Source organism: Callithrix jacchus, chromosome 13, assembly GCF_049354715.1.
Source record: "Callithrix jacchus isolate 240 chromosome 13, calJac240_pri, whole genome shotgun sequence".
Classification (NCBI taxonomy): Eukaryota; Metazoa; Chordata; class Mammalia; order Primates; family Cebidae; genus Callithrix; species Callithrix jacchus.
In genome coordinates this window covers 7,081,475-7,097,948 of record NC_133514.1, presented here as the reverse complement: position 1 = coordinate 7,097,948, position 16,474 = coordinate 7,081,475, and the positions used below count along the sequence as shown (strand labels likewise).

Genomic DNA, 16,474 nt, shown 5'->3' with positions numbered 1-16,474 from the left:
CAAGAGGGTTTTGGGGATCCCCCAGGAGTCCTGAGTCTATCCTTGGAAAACAGTTGCTGTAAGTTTTACCATCCTTGCCTGGCAAGAATGTAAATATTTTGCTTAGGCTGCCCAATAAATACTGGGGCTTGCATATGTAAGTGTTGCACAGGAATCTTTACCATATGGGGAGGCACGGTGCACAAAAGCTACATGTGGAAAGAGAAAGCCACATGGTGACAGGGAGGGAATGCTGTATAGAGGTCCCCTCCCGCAGCCCTCTTCTCTCTTTAAGGATAACCTCATTCTTCTTTGAGACGGAATTTTGCTCTTATCCTCCAGGCTGGAGTACAGTGGTGCAATCTCAGCTCACTGCCGCCTCTGTCTCCTGGGTTCAAGCAATTCTTCTGTCTCAGCCTCACAAGCAGCTGGGATTACAGGCATGTACCACCATGACCAGCTAATTTTTGTATTTTTAGTAGATACAGGGTTTCACCATGTTGGCCAGCCTGGTCTTGAAGCCTTCCAAAGTGCTGGGATTACAGGCATGAGCCACCACGCCCAGCCTACCCTATTGTTAATAGTGGTGTGTCTAGATTTGCAAACATTCTAGGACAGAAAGGTAAAGATGTGGAGAAAGCCGAATGTCAGCATATCAAACTGTTAGCCGTGCTTCTGGGGCAGAGAAGGCTTTTATAGGTGGATAAACTGGATGTTTCCTTTTTATTCTCCTTTTGGTTCATGTCCAGAATTTTAATATGATAAAACATTCATGGAGTCCTTGGGCAATTAAAAAGAATAAAAATTGTGTGCTTCTCAAAACCTAAGTGAAAGCATAAAAACTGAGATGTGTCTGTGGGATTTTGTCACTCCCTAGCCATGTACCTTGAGAAGGTTTCATGTCCTCATGGGACCGGCTTTTCTCATTTACATGTAGAAGACTTTGAACTATATGGTATATATGACTTTAATTCTATAAAATGATTGTCCTTCATTCTATAAAATGATTGGACAAAAACAAGGAGAATATATTTATACAAAGTGGGAGGAAAATGCAAGAGATAATTTGCACTTGGAAAGCCTGTACCTAAATGAGGAGAATATGTTCTTATAATTAATTCACTTTACGGTGCACCTGCCCTTTTCGGACAGCACAGGACAGTAAGAAAGGAGAACCCAAGCTACAAAGTAATCAGCAATATCCAGTGTCAGAGATGGGGAATGTGCATTAAAATTCTTCATCTAAACTGTTTGCAAACGGATAGTGGAAACTTTAAATTTAGATAAATTATGTTCATACGTAATTTTTAAATGTTGTAAAAAGACTCATCGTACCTGCACAAAACCAACAATGTAGTTTTTTTTTATCCATAATTACTGGAGGCAATTTTAAAAGTCTGCTAATACACAGGATATTTACCTTAATCTGTTTCTAACAGGCATGTTTAAAATGAAAATATAATCAAAGGGATAAAACCCAGGCAGAATGACTACTTTGCAGTAGAAATAATAAGAATATATAAGACTGAAAACTGCAGGGTCAGATTTGAAATTAAAATGTTTGTACAGCAAACAATGAACTGTGGTAAGTTCAAACATTAATGTAAAATACAATTACGATCTTTAGAAAATGAATATGTTCGTCAGATTCTGAATGATGCTTTGGTGAATCTGATATATACCTGACTCCATTATGAAGTGTAATCACTGCAAAAATCTCTCAAAATATTCCCAGTTAAACATATTATTGCTACAGGTAATTAAAGGTGTTCCGATTATAAATGAGTTGTTAGGGTGCTGTCAAGACCAACTCAGTTCCTACCTCATATTCAAATAAATGAAACTGAAAAGATGAATGCATACAATATACTAGCTAATCTTTCTCCCTGATTGTAATCTTCTAAGATCAACTCATTTAATATAGTTTTATGGTGCTGATAGAAAAACACAAAACTTAAGGAGATAGCTGGCTCAAACTAAATTAAACAAGCAAAAATGGCAACATTCTTCTTCTGGCAGTAGAACTCGGCTCGGAGAAGGGGACATCCCTAGGGTATTAATGTGCTAACGAGTCCACGAAAATGAAGAGGGTCCTCTTGTTCAGAGGCCAGATGATCTGTGTTATGATCTTGGCCCTGGGACATGCTCGAATGTTCTATCTGAAAAATGACAAGTTCACATAGATTATATTTACCTTTTTATGCAGTTTTAAGATTTTATTCTTTTCTGTTTATTTTTACTTCACAAAATGTCACTGTTGATCAAAATTTGACTTTGAAAGTTATGTATTTTGAAATAGTATTTGAGCAATATTTTATAAATTAAAAAAGTTTATGTAATTAAAAATACTCTTCAATTAGTAAGTTAATATTTTCCCTTGGATGCTACAATGTGCCTCAGCCCGGGGAAGGTGTTTATAACAAAGGCTAATCACATCTCAAGAGAACATGCATTCACCTTGCTATGGTTGAATGCATTTGCAATTGGTAGACCTGGTCAAGCCCTGAGTGGCATATTTACTGGCATCTGTGTCATCAAAATGTCACTTAACCTTTATAAGCCTTTGCCTTGTCATTTGGAAAACATTTTTATGTATGTTAGGTATGTTTACAACATAATAAGATTAAGTTTTAATAGGAATATCACTTTATGTATTTTGAAAACAGGTAGAGACGTTACATTTATTTGATGTTAATGTACAAGAATTACATATATATGTATATATTATAACATATAGATGTTACTATATAGAATCATATGTCAAGAAAGCCCAACATAGAAAGTTACAAGCTTTAACTTTTGGCTATATACTTTTTAGATTCAAAAGACAGAATAAAGAACAGTTCCATTTTTCTAAACATTTTAAAGGAGTTTAATGTGAGCTTTAATGCCTATTTCGGTAAAACTTAGGAAATTTGAAACCCAGCGTTGTTGTGTGCTACTCTCAAATTGTTTCATTCTCAGATGTTAATTTCATAGCTTTAGACATGAGAATTGGAAGCTGCTTTTTGGAGAAATGCCACGGGTTTATGCAAAGACCCTATGCAGTCATCTTATTCTGTGGTCCTGGGACCACATGTTCTCATAATTACTATCCGTTTTTCAAATCTATCCCTTCTGTTTACCCATAATGCTGTTGAGGGTTTGTTTTCATTCCCTGAGATCATACTTAAGGTAGCAAAGTCTTTTCCACACTTACATTTCGAGGTCCATTTTTTTCACATTTGATCTGAAAACCATCAATGAGTCAGGTGCTCCCGAAAGCCTAGTACCACCTGGGGGCCACCAGAGGCCTTCCCTTGTTAAATCCCTGGGACAGCTTCTGCCTGGGGAGGTGAACACATGAAGCCAGAGAGATGGAGGGACTGAATTTTAAAACTCAATTATAATAAATTAAAGTTTGGAAACAACTACTTTATTCTATTATTCTGAAACTTGCAAGTCACGTTTTGATAAAAATTGGATGTGCTGTAATCCCAGCACTTCGGGAGGACAAGGTGGGTGGATCACGAGGTCAAGAGATCGACAACATCCTGGCCAACATGGTGAAACCCCATCTCTACTAAAAATACAAAAATTAGCTGGGCATGGTAGCACACACTTGTGGTCACAGCTACTGGGGAGGCTGAGGTGGAGGGTTTGCTTGAACCCAGGAAGCGGAGGTTGCAGTGAGCTGAGATTGCGCCACTGAACTCCAGCCTGGTGACTGAGCAAGACTCTGTCTCAAAAAAAAAAAAAAAAAAAAAAAAATTGGATGTGTATATCTACTTTTTCAATTTAAATTTTTATGACAACTAATTATCAAAAAAGTATTTCCAATGCTGTATGCTTACAGGTAATTGTAAGAAATGAAGGTAAAACAGTCATATAATTAATAAATGTTTGAAAATTTTAACATTGATTACATGTTCAAATAAAAATATTCTATATATAGTAATTTAAATGCAATTAATTTCTCCTGCTTCCTTTTAGTTTTTAAAACTGTAGGTACTAGAAAAGTACAGTTATATTCATGGCTTTCACTGTATCTCTGTAGAACAGTGCTGGGCTAGACAGGTTCAGCATTTTGTGAGCTGTTTCATACAAGCCTGAGCATTTATTTACAAAGTTATTATCAATGTAGGTTTACCTTCTAACGGTACTCATTTTTCCAGCATAGCTGCAGTCTCAAGTTCTAACAGTGTTGATGTGCAAATGTAGTCACTGGAAACACTTGGCTTTCGTGTTTTAATTTTTCTACTGAAATGTGGAGGACATACTGAAACACTGACGTGTACAGAATGCAAGTGCTCAGATTAGTTTCTGTTTTCACAGTTCTGTACTAAAGTTTGTTCAGATTCTAGCTTGCTGAGGAAAATGTTATATGTGGTGTCTATTCGATTAGTATTTGTTAGAAATTATTTTTTCAGAACATGGTAATACATTCATTCTCTTTGAAAGCTTCCTATATAGTAAATCATAAAAATATGATAATATTGAGTAATGCAATATACAAAGCTGACTGTATGTCAAAGAAGAGAAAGTAACCTTTGATTGGCCAACACTTGCTTAAGAAATAGCCCACGCCAAAACCCTCGTTTAAGCATACTTCCAAATAAGTCAGGAGCATATTTAAAGTTTAGGTTCCTGGCGTAATAAAGCATACAAAACGAAGTTATTTATTTTCAACAGGTTAGTTAATGCTCAGTGTTCTAGCTTTGAGGACATCGTGTTCTAGGCTGGGAAGCAGACAGTGGATAGGCCCCTGTGTGTTCGTTTGAAACTGGTATCCTCTGATGTTCTTGCCCCTGTGTACTTGTCTCATGATTTGTGTCTTTGCTTAATAAAAAATGCATAGGACTCAAGCTTTTGACACAGTTGGCATCTGTTTAGGATTCACTTTTACTGACACGGAGCTGCTGCTGGCAAGTGCTCAGTATTTTTATCATCAAAAATACACAGTCCAACACTCCTGGCCTCCTCTGTATCTCACACTCAAGTTTTTTTTTTTTCTTCATTAAAAATACTGTATTGAGAGCCGGGCACAGTGGCTCATGCCTGTAATCCCAGCACTTTGGGAGGCCGAGGTGGGTGGATCACGAGGTCAAGAGATCGAGACCATCCTGATCAACATGGTGAAACCCTGTCTCTACTAAAAATACAAAAACTTAGCTGGGCATGGTGGCGCGTGCCTGTAATCCCAGCTACTCAGGAGGCTGAGGCAGGAGAATTGCCTGAACCCAGGAGGTGGAAGTTGGGGTGAGCCGAGATCGCGCCATTGCACTCCAGCCTGGGTAACAAGAGCGAAACTCTGTCTCAAAAAAAAAAAAAAAAAAAAAAAATGCTGCATTGAAACCTGCTGTGAATAACAGAATAAAATGCACATTCAAAGTTGGCTAATTATAAGTTGAACAGGTTAAGACACTTGAATGAGTTGCCACATCCAAAGTTATGCATTTATCTTTTCTTTCTTTCTTTCTTTTTTTTTTTTCTGAGACGGAGTTTCGCTCTTGTCACCCAGGCTGGAGTGCAATGGCGCGACCTCGGCTCACCGCAACCTCCGCCTCCTGGGTTCAGGCAATTCTCCTGCCTCAGCCTCCTGAGTAGCTGGGATTACAGGCACGCGCCACCATGCCCAGCTAATTTTTTGTATCTTTAGTAGAGACGGGGTTTCACCATGTTGACCACGATGGTCTCGATCTCTTGACCTCGTGATCCACCCGCCTCGGCCTCCCAAAGTGCTGGGATTACAGGCGTGAACCACAGCGCCCGGCCGCATTTACCTTTTCAATGAGTTTATTTGTTGGGGGCAATAGAACCGTCTGTGTAGAATAAGTGTGTTGGAGGATACTTCACTAAAGTTGCACTTACTACTCCATATTTATACTGAGTAATAAACTCAACATTCCTGCTCATGAAAAACTCTATTAAATGGGGCACTGAACCTTGCCATCTTATCCAAGGACAATACTGCCAAGAATTCCCATTTGACAGGGATTAAGGACCCAGGAAGAAATGTGACATTCTGTTTAGATGTCAGCTGGCCACCTGTAGCTGTCGAGTCCTGTTTGTGGCTGTGTTTCTTGATGACTTGTTGGAAGCACTTGGCTTTTTACACTTAATAGGAAGCGTTTAAAAGTGTGACTTGCACACTTGTGTCACCAAGTGCTTAATTTTGTGTGTGTGTGTCAATGTGTATGCTGTGTTGTAGAGAGAGAGGAAGCTTGGCATGGGGTAAATTTCCTTTTCACATCTAAACTGAGATGCTCAGACATTTGCTAATATAGTTGCTAGTTTCTAAAATATTACAAAAATGTGCAAACATAAAAACAGTAGAGTGATGTTTATGGAAAAGAATGTGCCCATAGTTCAGCTTTAACAACTCTTAGTAAAGAGGTGTAACAATACAGCAATCTTATTTCATGTATGGACATCATTTTAATAAAGGCAAGGACAAGTCCTTTTAAATGAGATATTGTTACCTTCCGAGAAAAGTATCTTAGCAGCCTCCCTTTATTACAAATACACTGCAATTGGGAAAGTAACTTAAAGTCTTTTTTTCTATAAATATTCTAAGAGCCAGTTTATATACACAAATGAACCTTCAGCAGATTTTTAATGTTATTAATTAGAATACAGCCCAACTGTATGAGAAATTCTTAAAGATTAACATCATTATACACATATATATGTGTGTGTGTGTGTGTGTATATATATATATAATCTGTAGATGATATATATGTTATGTGTAGATGTTATCTGTAGATGACATATAAATATGTACATATAGCTTTTGATTAAACTATGCTTCTATATAGTAAGGGTTTATAAAGGAAATATTTTTAAATGGTACAAAATTTACATGCAATGTTATAAAACAGTGTTATAAAATGGATAGTCTAATAGCATCTTGATAATTTTTTTGAACTTTCTCTAATTTTTAACTTACCTGGAGTTTATCTTTTTTAAATATTGAGTTTATGTTTTCATTTGTCAGTATATGAAAATATATACAGGTTACCTTGAAATGAATTATAGTACTCTATTATACAGTTTTAACTATATAGTTAAATGTTTTAAACATTTTCTGATCAGGGAAATGGCACATTTATTATATTTCTGAAAAGAGATGTAGTTCACAGAGAAAACCCCTGTTCCAATTTTTTTTACCCTAAAGGTTTTCCTTCTACACAAAAACACCAAAACACGTATGTATTTCTGTTTATTAAAATTGGGATCTTATTGTAACAAAAGACTTTCTTTCCTGAATCAAGGACCAGAAGGAAAGTAAAAGACTTTCTATCACTATTTTTACTTAAAATTATATCAATAACATTTATTTTTTTTAATTAAAATTAAAAAGATATTTTAACTATTCATGGTTCCCTTTTTATACAAATTATTTAAACCTCTGTTTTTGTGCAAGCTAATTTATTGTTTATCCAGTTATAATTCATGCTTTGTGGAACAACATATGTAAAATAAAACAGTATCACTTTCATTAGTATAGATCATTAGTCATGTCAAAAGTTAGAGCATTTTAGAGTTCACTTTCTGTGGCTAAAGTATTTTCTACAGGTATGTGTGAAGTTATACCATACCTGTTGTGATTAGAATCATACTGAATATTATCACTAAAATAAGCTTTGCAAAACGTATGTAATTTTTAGGAAGATTTGCACATGAATTTTTACATGCCTGTGTTGAAAATTACAATACTACCATTTTACCCAAATTTTAGAAACACTCAGAAACTCTGGAAGTTAACCAAAACATGTAGCAGTTACAGGACTAGCTCAGCGGTTTTCTTATCACTCCCTCTATGTAAGATCTGTCTGTGATTGCCACATAAAATTTTAAATAAAGACACAAATCAATGTATTCATGCTCCTTTGTCCTTTCATATAAAATATTAAAGATGATTCCTTTAATCTTGGTATTGAATCTGTTCCAACAAAAATACCACATAAGCTTACACTTTCTGACCTTTCAGTTTCTGCTCTTAATAAAATACAAAAGAGTTGTATCACCTTAATTTCTCCCATATTCACTTGCAAACATCAGTAAAAACAAACTAGGCAATAATTTAAAAACTATAAAGGAAAAACCTCCCCAAAAATATACCTATGCCATAAAACCTACTCTTTTAGTGAATATCATTGGGTATCTTTGTAAGGCCAACGGCTTTTATTTGTTCATGTCTTAATATCACTAATCTCATTGTTTGAGGAATTACTTGGAGCAAGTAGTTTAATAGAAACCAATGGAAAACCTGTTAACTATTTATGCCTGGCATTTTACACCACACACCTGCTCAGCTACAAGCATGTTTGTTGATGGCTATCATGAAGAAAATATGTGGGCAACACACACACACACACACACACACACCACACACACACCACACACACACACCACACAACACACCACACACACACCACACACAGCACACACACACCACACACACACCACACACACACACCACACACACACACCACACACACACACCACACACACACACATCACACACACACCACACACACACCCCACACACACCACACACACCCCCCCCACACACACCATACACACACCACACACACACCACACACACACACACCCCACACACACACACACCACACACACCACACACACACCACACACACACACCACACACAGCACACACACAACACACACACACCCCACACACACACCACACACACATACACACACACACACACACAAACCAACAGTTCTTTTTGGGTTATCTGTGAGCAAATCTTTTGGGCTCTTGAGTCTGGTAAAAATAAAAGCAGTACAACAGTTTTCCAAGCAAAACAGTTGTAAATTTTGTTGAGGGTGGCAATATTTTTCCAAGTGATAAAAAGTGCTAATAATTCCGTATCTCCTGATAGCAAGGCAGTTTAGAGACACAAGTGATGTTATGTATTATGTTGACTTTGTACTTTGTGTATCACTAAGAAACACTGAATTTTATTTTGGGTCAATTTAATGGAGGGAGACATACAGATTCTTGTTCCACATTGAATGTAAGTTTCATGGATTTCTTAATCTATTAATAAATAGATTTAACATAAAGAACAGAAGGTCTTTATTATAAACACAGACCTCTTACTATAATTTGTGAACCAAGCAGACAAATATTCAATGAACAGTTACCTGCTTGGATGTTTCAATTAATGTCATTACGGCTGTGCTCAGGATTAGTCAATAATGCATTTGAGACTCTTGGGCACCAGAGAAATCTTGAGGAAATTGATAATGTTTAAAATCTTAACTTTGTGCTCATAGTTTAGAAAACGAAAATGTGGAAATAGTCATGTCTTTCCTTTGCACGTATGCTAGTTGGGTGCTAGTTCATGTTATACATTCGATAGGAGCAGCTAGAAGGAGTATAATGCTCCCTAGTACAAGACCTATTGGTTCCCAGGCCTGGACTTATTTTTTTCTCTGGTTGTGTTTTGACATCTAAATTAACTTTGCAAAAAATACATAAGTAGGTATTAGAGTTATTTCTAAGACCATGGTGGAGGAGGGGCTATTTAATATGTCCCATATAATAAATGAATTATATATTACAATAAAGTCACAGTTTCATGCTTCCACTCTGTAATTACTTTAAGTGACATAGAGTATGCTGAAAAGAAATGTATGCAGTTATTTATAGCAATACAAATATCATTCTAAATACCTCTAGTACGGTTGAAGAGCCTTCATATAAAACCAATCCAGTGATAATGGTGATAGTCAACACTTACTAAACACTTAACACTGTGCTAAGCACAGCAAGTGTATTGCATCATTTCATCTTCACAACCGTTTGAAGAAGTGGCCAGTACAGGTTTCATCAGACACATAAGCAAACAGAAGCTTAGAGAGGCTAAATCATCTAGCCAAGATGTCGGTATTTTGACCCAGATGGTCTAGCTAAAAATCCTACTTTTTAATTGAATATTCATATACCATATCCTTGTAATAAACGATTTCCTAACGATTACTACTCTCTATTTGACTTTCCAGATAAAATACAAAAAAAACACCTCTAATTTGAATTTCAAATAAACAATGGATGAAAAATACTTATATTAAAAATATATTCATTGCTTAATTGAAAGTTGAAGTCAGCACAATGTCCTCTAGTCTTATTTGCTACTTAACTATCAAAATAAGCTTATTAGGCAATTCTTATAATTTGCTTCTGGAAGACAGGAGTTGAAGACAAAAATGTATAATTGACCTGACCAGGGTTGCACAGATAATCTCATGCAAAACCCAGAAACCCATTCTTCTCTCTAATTACCCATAAATAAACATGGAATAGTGCTTTCATAACTTTTGACATGAAAGTGGAAAAAACTATATACATATATTCACATTCAATTGTGAACTAATACAAGTACCCCATTGCCTTGTATTAGTTAGATGAGAAAGACTGTCATTCAGTTCTGTGTCCTTTCTACAAATGAGTTATCCACATTTCTTTTAAAAGATAAAAGAGTAAATGGCAATTTTTTCTTTATCATTTTGGTCTTTGGTTTTCATTTGCATATATTTTTACACCTCTTTCCCAAAAATCAAATGATGACAACATAATGGTCACCGATCGTTTCCTTTTTTTTTTTTATCATACTTTAAGTTCTGGGGTACATGTGCAGAATGTGCAGATTTGTTACATAGGTATACACATCACCAATTTTTTAAATTATTGATAAAATTTAGAAATGTCAGCTACACTACACAATAGATGTTTTAAGCATCTTCTTTTCCTTGATTTATAATTAAAATATTGTGAACTGTCATTTCTTATAAAATACTTTTTATTAGATTTCTGTGAGAAACTAAAGCTACAACTTATTAACAAATTTTATCAATTTATCTGTGTGTTGAGACTTACTCGTCAAGACTGCTATAAACAGAAGTATACAGCAGTGAGTTAGAGTTAAGGTCATCTCATAATCATCTCCTTTACTGAGAGTGTATTCAGTAATTACAGGTTGAAAATGTACAGTCATCAAAATAAATTTTATATTAATCTACAATAGGTCTGGAGTGTTAGGAAGACTGCAGCTATTTCTGACCTAATTCAACAAAAACAGACACGGAAAAGCCCTGCGTTCAGAAAAGGTATATTGTACGTAACCGATACTACAAGTTTGCAGTGAATTATTTCTTATGTACGTGGTTTTTGTGTATTCTTTTTGAAATATTATGTTCCCGTGTTACTATCTGTGCCTATACACTCATAGAAACCTGCTTTTAGATAGTATTTCCTATGTAATACGATATACAGAGGTCCTCACTGATCATTGTCCATAGGTCCTTGGAAGCTGGGACTTAAAGTGAAAGGAGGTGCAGGAGTTACTGGAGTAGCATGGTTTTGTTCAGTGTAGTTTTGTTATGACACTGACAAGAAATATTATATATATAGTTTTCATTGAAGTCGCAGTTTCAAAGAACCTATTAAGGTCACAAAGCAGTACAGTAGTAAACCGTAAAGTACTATACCTATTGAGGGTGTAAAGTAAAAGTAGCTGCACTGCAAAGCTGAGGTGAATCTAGCAGGACTCCACATGTCCACCTGCACAGGTACCCGTGACAGGTGTGGGTGTACAGTTGATTCCTGAACAACACAAGTTCGAACTGCACAGGTCTACTCACATGCAAATTATTTCAACCAAGCATGGATGGGAAATACAGTAATCACGGGGTGTGAAATCCATGTGTTTAGGGAGGGCTAGCTTTTCGCATATGTGGTATCTGTAGAGCAGGTATTTTAGTATGCATGGGGGTCCCAGAACCACTGCCCTGCGGATGCCACAGGAAGACTATATGCATTGTGGAGTTCACTGTGCATTTCAAATATCACTGCCAGGACCAAGTAATCACATGTAAGCTTGCAGCTGGAAGAGCAATTCATAGTATGGAAGCTGCATCCACTTTCATTTGTTTATAAGTATATTAGTGATACACAGGCATGGGATTTAGTAGTGACGTATCATTGACATACGTATAGAGATACAGACGGTAACATGGAGGTATGCTACCATTTGTTTTCTCCCTCTTTCTTTAAAGCTCTGCAAAAGAGCTAATTCTCAGGCACCTGCTATTTTCTTTGCCATTTTTCCCTCTTTTCAAATGTAGTTGTAATGGTAGTATTTTCCTGCTGGTGCTCATTTTAGTTCTCCTAACTTTGATGCAGTTTTTTTCTATGAAAAATGTATGGCACTGCATTGAATTTTTCTTGGGCTAATGATGAGAGTCTTCTGCAACATTTCAGATAGGGCGTCGAGCCAAGCTAAGCGTTCTTTAAACTTTTGTTTGTTGATTTTGACATTTTCCAAGCACTCTCAGTGTTTGTTACTAATGACCAACTTCAACATCTTCTGACAGTTGATGCTCACATCCTGTTAGGGCACTGACCCTGCAGCTTCACGGTCCTTGGTGTCCACTAGGCCCTGACTCATGTTTATCACATTGCAGAAAGAAAAAAGAAAACAACAGTTTTACCTCTGTCCCAGATGAAAACATAGGTAATGCAAACGATATGTATAGTGATCATAATTCAGAGTCAGCTCCAGGCAGAATGAGGAAATGATAAAAGGAATGGCCTTTGAACGCTTCTCCATCCTGAACTTTCTGCACCGACTTCTAGGAAATCTCCTTTCTTTAAGTCTCTTTCCACTAGGATCTGTTCTCATAACAGGGTTTAAAATTCAATCTCAGTAAATAGTGAATGCGGGTGACAGCTTAAAGTGCTCTCTCTCCCCCGAGGAGTCTCGTTTTTCACAGCGATCAGTACCTTGAGTTGTTTGCTGAAGGAATGAGGTCCTCAGAGTGAGATTTCAAGCACCAGTGAGTAAGTGGGGAACGCACGGAGTGCGGTGGCAGAGATGGAACTTTCTAGGTGGAAGGAAGCCACAGCCACCTGCGGGGTTCCATGCAGGTGATGAGTGGCACTGTCCTCAAACACAGTTTTGCCATTTTCAAATTACGAATGAAAATAAGGATCGGATGCTTTTAATAGAAGAAAGCAGCTAAATTGGCAGACATTGCATCTTCAATTGAGGGGCAGGTTTAATTCTATCAGAGTCAAATCAGATTGAACAGGAAGTCGGGCTGTAAAATGTGTAGTCATCAAAAATAATGGGATTCAAGCTGCACTAGTCACAGCTGGATATCAGAAGAGAGGAGACTCAGAAGAGCCTGGAGAGATGCCACATGGGGGGAAGAAAAGCTCTGCAGATTCTCTGTGATCTATGAAAATAGGTGGTTTCACAAAGTAGAAAAGCCAAGGCAGCCGTGGCCAAAAGAGATCACGGATGCAGTGGGGGGAAGACAGGTGATGAAATGGAAACAAAGTCTGAATCATGATTTTGTGATAACACGTTAGACCAGTGTAAATAGTTGGGGGAAGGTAACTGTAATTAATTAAATAACATTGAGAACTATTTATAATGTGCTAACCTACCCTGTGTTAGCCTGACGACTCCATCTTAGCCTCCGCCTCACCCTTCCTGCCATTTCTCCCTTGAGTGCATACCTGGGTCATGCTCCTGTGCTGGGTCATGCTGTGCTTAGAGCTACAGAGGCATGTAACCTTTGTAAGCATAGCCTGCTTGACAAGCCCACTTGCTGTTGTGAATGCCCCTGTTATTGATTGTATGACGAGTACTAGATACCCCCCTTGGTAACCAGCAATCATGGGAACCCCTTGTGTATGCCCTCCTTGAAAATCAACAGTCATGGGAACCTCCTGCCTCCCAGTTACCAGCTTTCTTATCTAACTTGCTTGTTCTGCTTCTGTAAATTCTGTTCCAGCTACGCTCCCCCTCCCCTACCTTATGCAAGGTATAAAAAGGAAACCAGCCCCTTCCTCGGGACCCGTAGAATTTTGAGCATTAGCCGTCTCTCAGTCACCTGCTAATCAATAACGGGCTCGTGATTCAAGCTCACAGCATGGAGCTGTTCCATCTAACTCTCTTGGGTGTAGCAATAAGAGACACGGGAAGGAAATGCCTGGTGTGGCTTGCTGCGTAGCAAACATGCTGCTATATCAACGCCTTTATAATCGCTTGCCTTCTTCAAGGCCTCCGCTACATATTCCAGCCTCGCTGTCACAGCCAAAGACTCAGAAAGAGGTCCTGAAATAGTGATCTGGTCATTTTTCTCTCCTCACAAATTTTTGAAAGTTCTTCATTAATCCTAAAACGACACCCAAATACAGTTGCACAATTCAAGCTCATCTATCACGTGGCCCCAGGCTCAGGTCAGCGTTCCTCCCCTCTGTCTTCTTCCATTCAAAGTATTCCCTGCTCCTCAGAGAGATCGTGATTTCTCCCACTGTGGGCTTGGCCACCTTTCTTCCTCCATCTGTACAGAACTCTATAATACAAACTCCAGCAATGATGCGATAATTTCAACACATATTGTAGGGGAAGGATAGTTTGGCACACTGCAATTCTGGAGACTTGGTCACATATCACCTGTATATAACTTTCATATTGTTATTTTTTAAAAATGAAGATGTCATTTGCAGTGTTTTAAGTAGAATGTAAATACTAAGGATTCAACAGATCCTGGTTAATTGATAAGCTCAAAAGAAACACTTTGAAAAAAAGATGTGAGTTTGCATCAGGCAAACTATACTGGTAGGTAGTAGTATAAAGTTATGTGTGATATTTAGAATATATTTATGAAAAAAAATGAGGTAAACTGTATGTGCAGGACGCTTTCATAAGATTGGAGAAAAAGGAACAAAAGTGCCAGAGGAATGAGATATATTGGGGGCTTTTAGTTAGATTAAAAATAACATTTCCCATATTTAAAAAGTCAAAGAATACATGAGATCTGATAAAAATACATTATTAAACTTCAGAGAGAAAAGTCTGTCAAAAGCCATACAGCCTTGGGAGTGTGGTTCAAAGCACAGTGAAGATGAACAGGGAGCCAGGCCCCATGGCTCATGCCTGTAATCGGAGCAGGCTGGGAGGCTGATGGGGGTGAATCACCTGAGGTCAAGAGTTGTTCCCCAGGCTGGTCTTAAACCTACATGGCGAAACCCCATCTTTACTAAACATACAAAAATTAGCCAAGTGTGAGGACACAGGCCTATAATCCCAGCTGTTCAGGAGGCTGAGGCAGGAGAATCATTTGAACCCAGGAGGCAGAGGTTGCAGTGAGCCTCCACCTCAAAAAAAAAAAAAAAAAATGAAGATAATATCTCAGAAAATGTACCTCATTGTGTATTTTACTTTGCTGTCAGAAAATAAATTAAGAAAATGTTTCATATGTTGAAAAAATTAATAAAACGAAACAACAGAATGAGAAAGTAATTGTAATTCTCCAAATAGCAAGCCTCCTGATGAGTTTCTGATGCATTGTGAATAAACATTTTATGTGGAAAGGGATTTGTTTTATGAAAATGTCTCTCATATCAAAATTACTTTAGGGCTGTTAATTATTTTACAATGTCCTTTCCTATGTAGATGTTATTCAGATACGTGTGTGTGTTTGTGTGTGTGGTTAGCAGTTTAATTAAGTGTGGGTATTTGGTTATGTTACTTTAAAAATAATTGAAACTCACCTACATATCTTCCTTATTTTGTATGTACTTTGTATTTGGACAGATTTTTAGGTTTTCTCTGAACTTGGCTGTAATCTCATAGCTACTTTTGCAAAAATAAGACTTTTTAAATAAGCATATTTTTCTTCAGTCTTTCAAGTAAGTGAAATAATTTTTTTTTAAAAAATGACTTCTACTTGTTTCTCTAAATATTGTAAAATTTTACAAACTTAAGCAGATATACTAGACTTGCTGTAACCTGTAAACAATTGGTCACTGCTATAATAATTACTTTCTCTTGAGAGAGAATTAACAAAGTGTATTGACCCAAGAGGAAAACATTATCGAAAAGAATCTAACTAATATTCAGGTCGTAATTGCTTTATATGTAGCTGTAGTCCTTATTTTGTTCAAACATAGAAACTCAATTAGGATTTCAATGTCATGTTTTGCACACCTTACCATTGTTTTCTTTAAATACGATGATAATCCCTTTAAGAAGAATCGATACAGAGTCCAAATTATCTTCTTGTGAAAATATATTGTGGATGTGAATGTATCTTTAACAATGTTATTGTTATTAGATTGATTTTTTGTAACAATGCTTCTATTTGTGGATTGCATGGATCTTAAAATTATGAACACACTTTTTAAGAGTGACCTCATATATCTGTCTCATTCCTTCCTGCTCCCCTCCCCCATCTCATCCGTACTGACTCTAGAAAATAGATCCAAAAATGTAGTGTGAATATGTATCAGGCATGAATAAGTGAATCCTTTTTTATTTCGGTCATTACCATGTTAAAATCCTTTTTTAAAATACTTAGTCAGAAGTATATGACAGCCACAATAAGTGTTGTCTGCTTAAAAAAAAATAAAAACATATACTTATGTGGTCACTGTTAATCAAGCTAAATTATGTATGTATGCACTTTC

The 16,474-nt window shown here is 37.0% G+C and overlaps 1 protein-coding gene across 3 annotated transcripts in view; it reads left to right on the top strand.

Moving 5' to 3' along the window:
• Positions 1 to 16,474, top strand: part of CSMD1 (CUB and Sushi multiple domains 1) — a 2,142,320-nt gene that overhangs the window by 754,526 nt on the left and 1,371,320 nt on the right. The window lies entirely within an intron of this gene.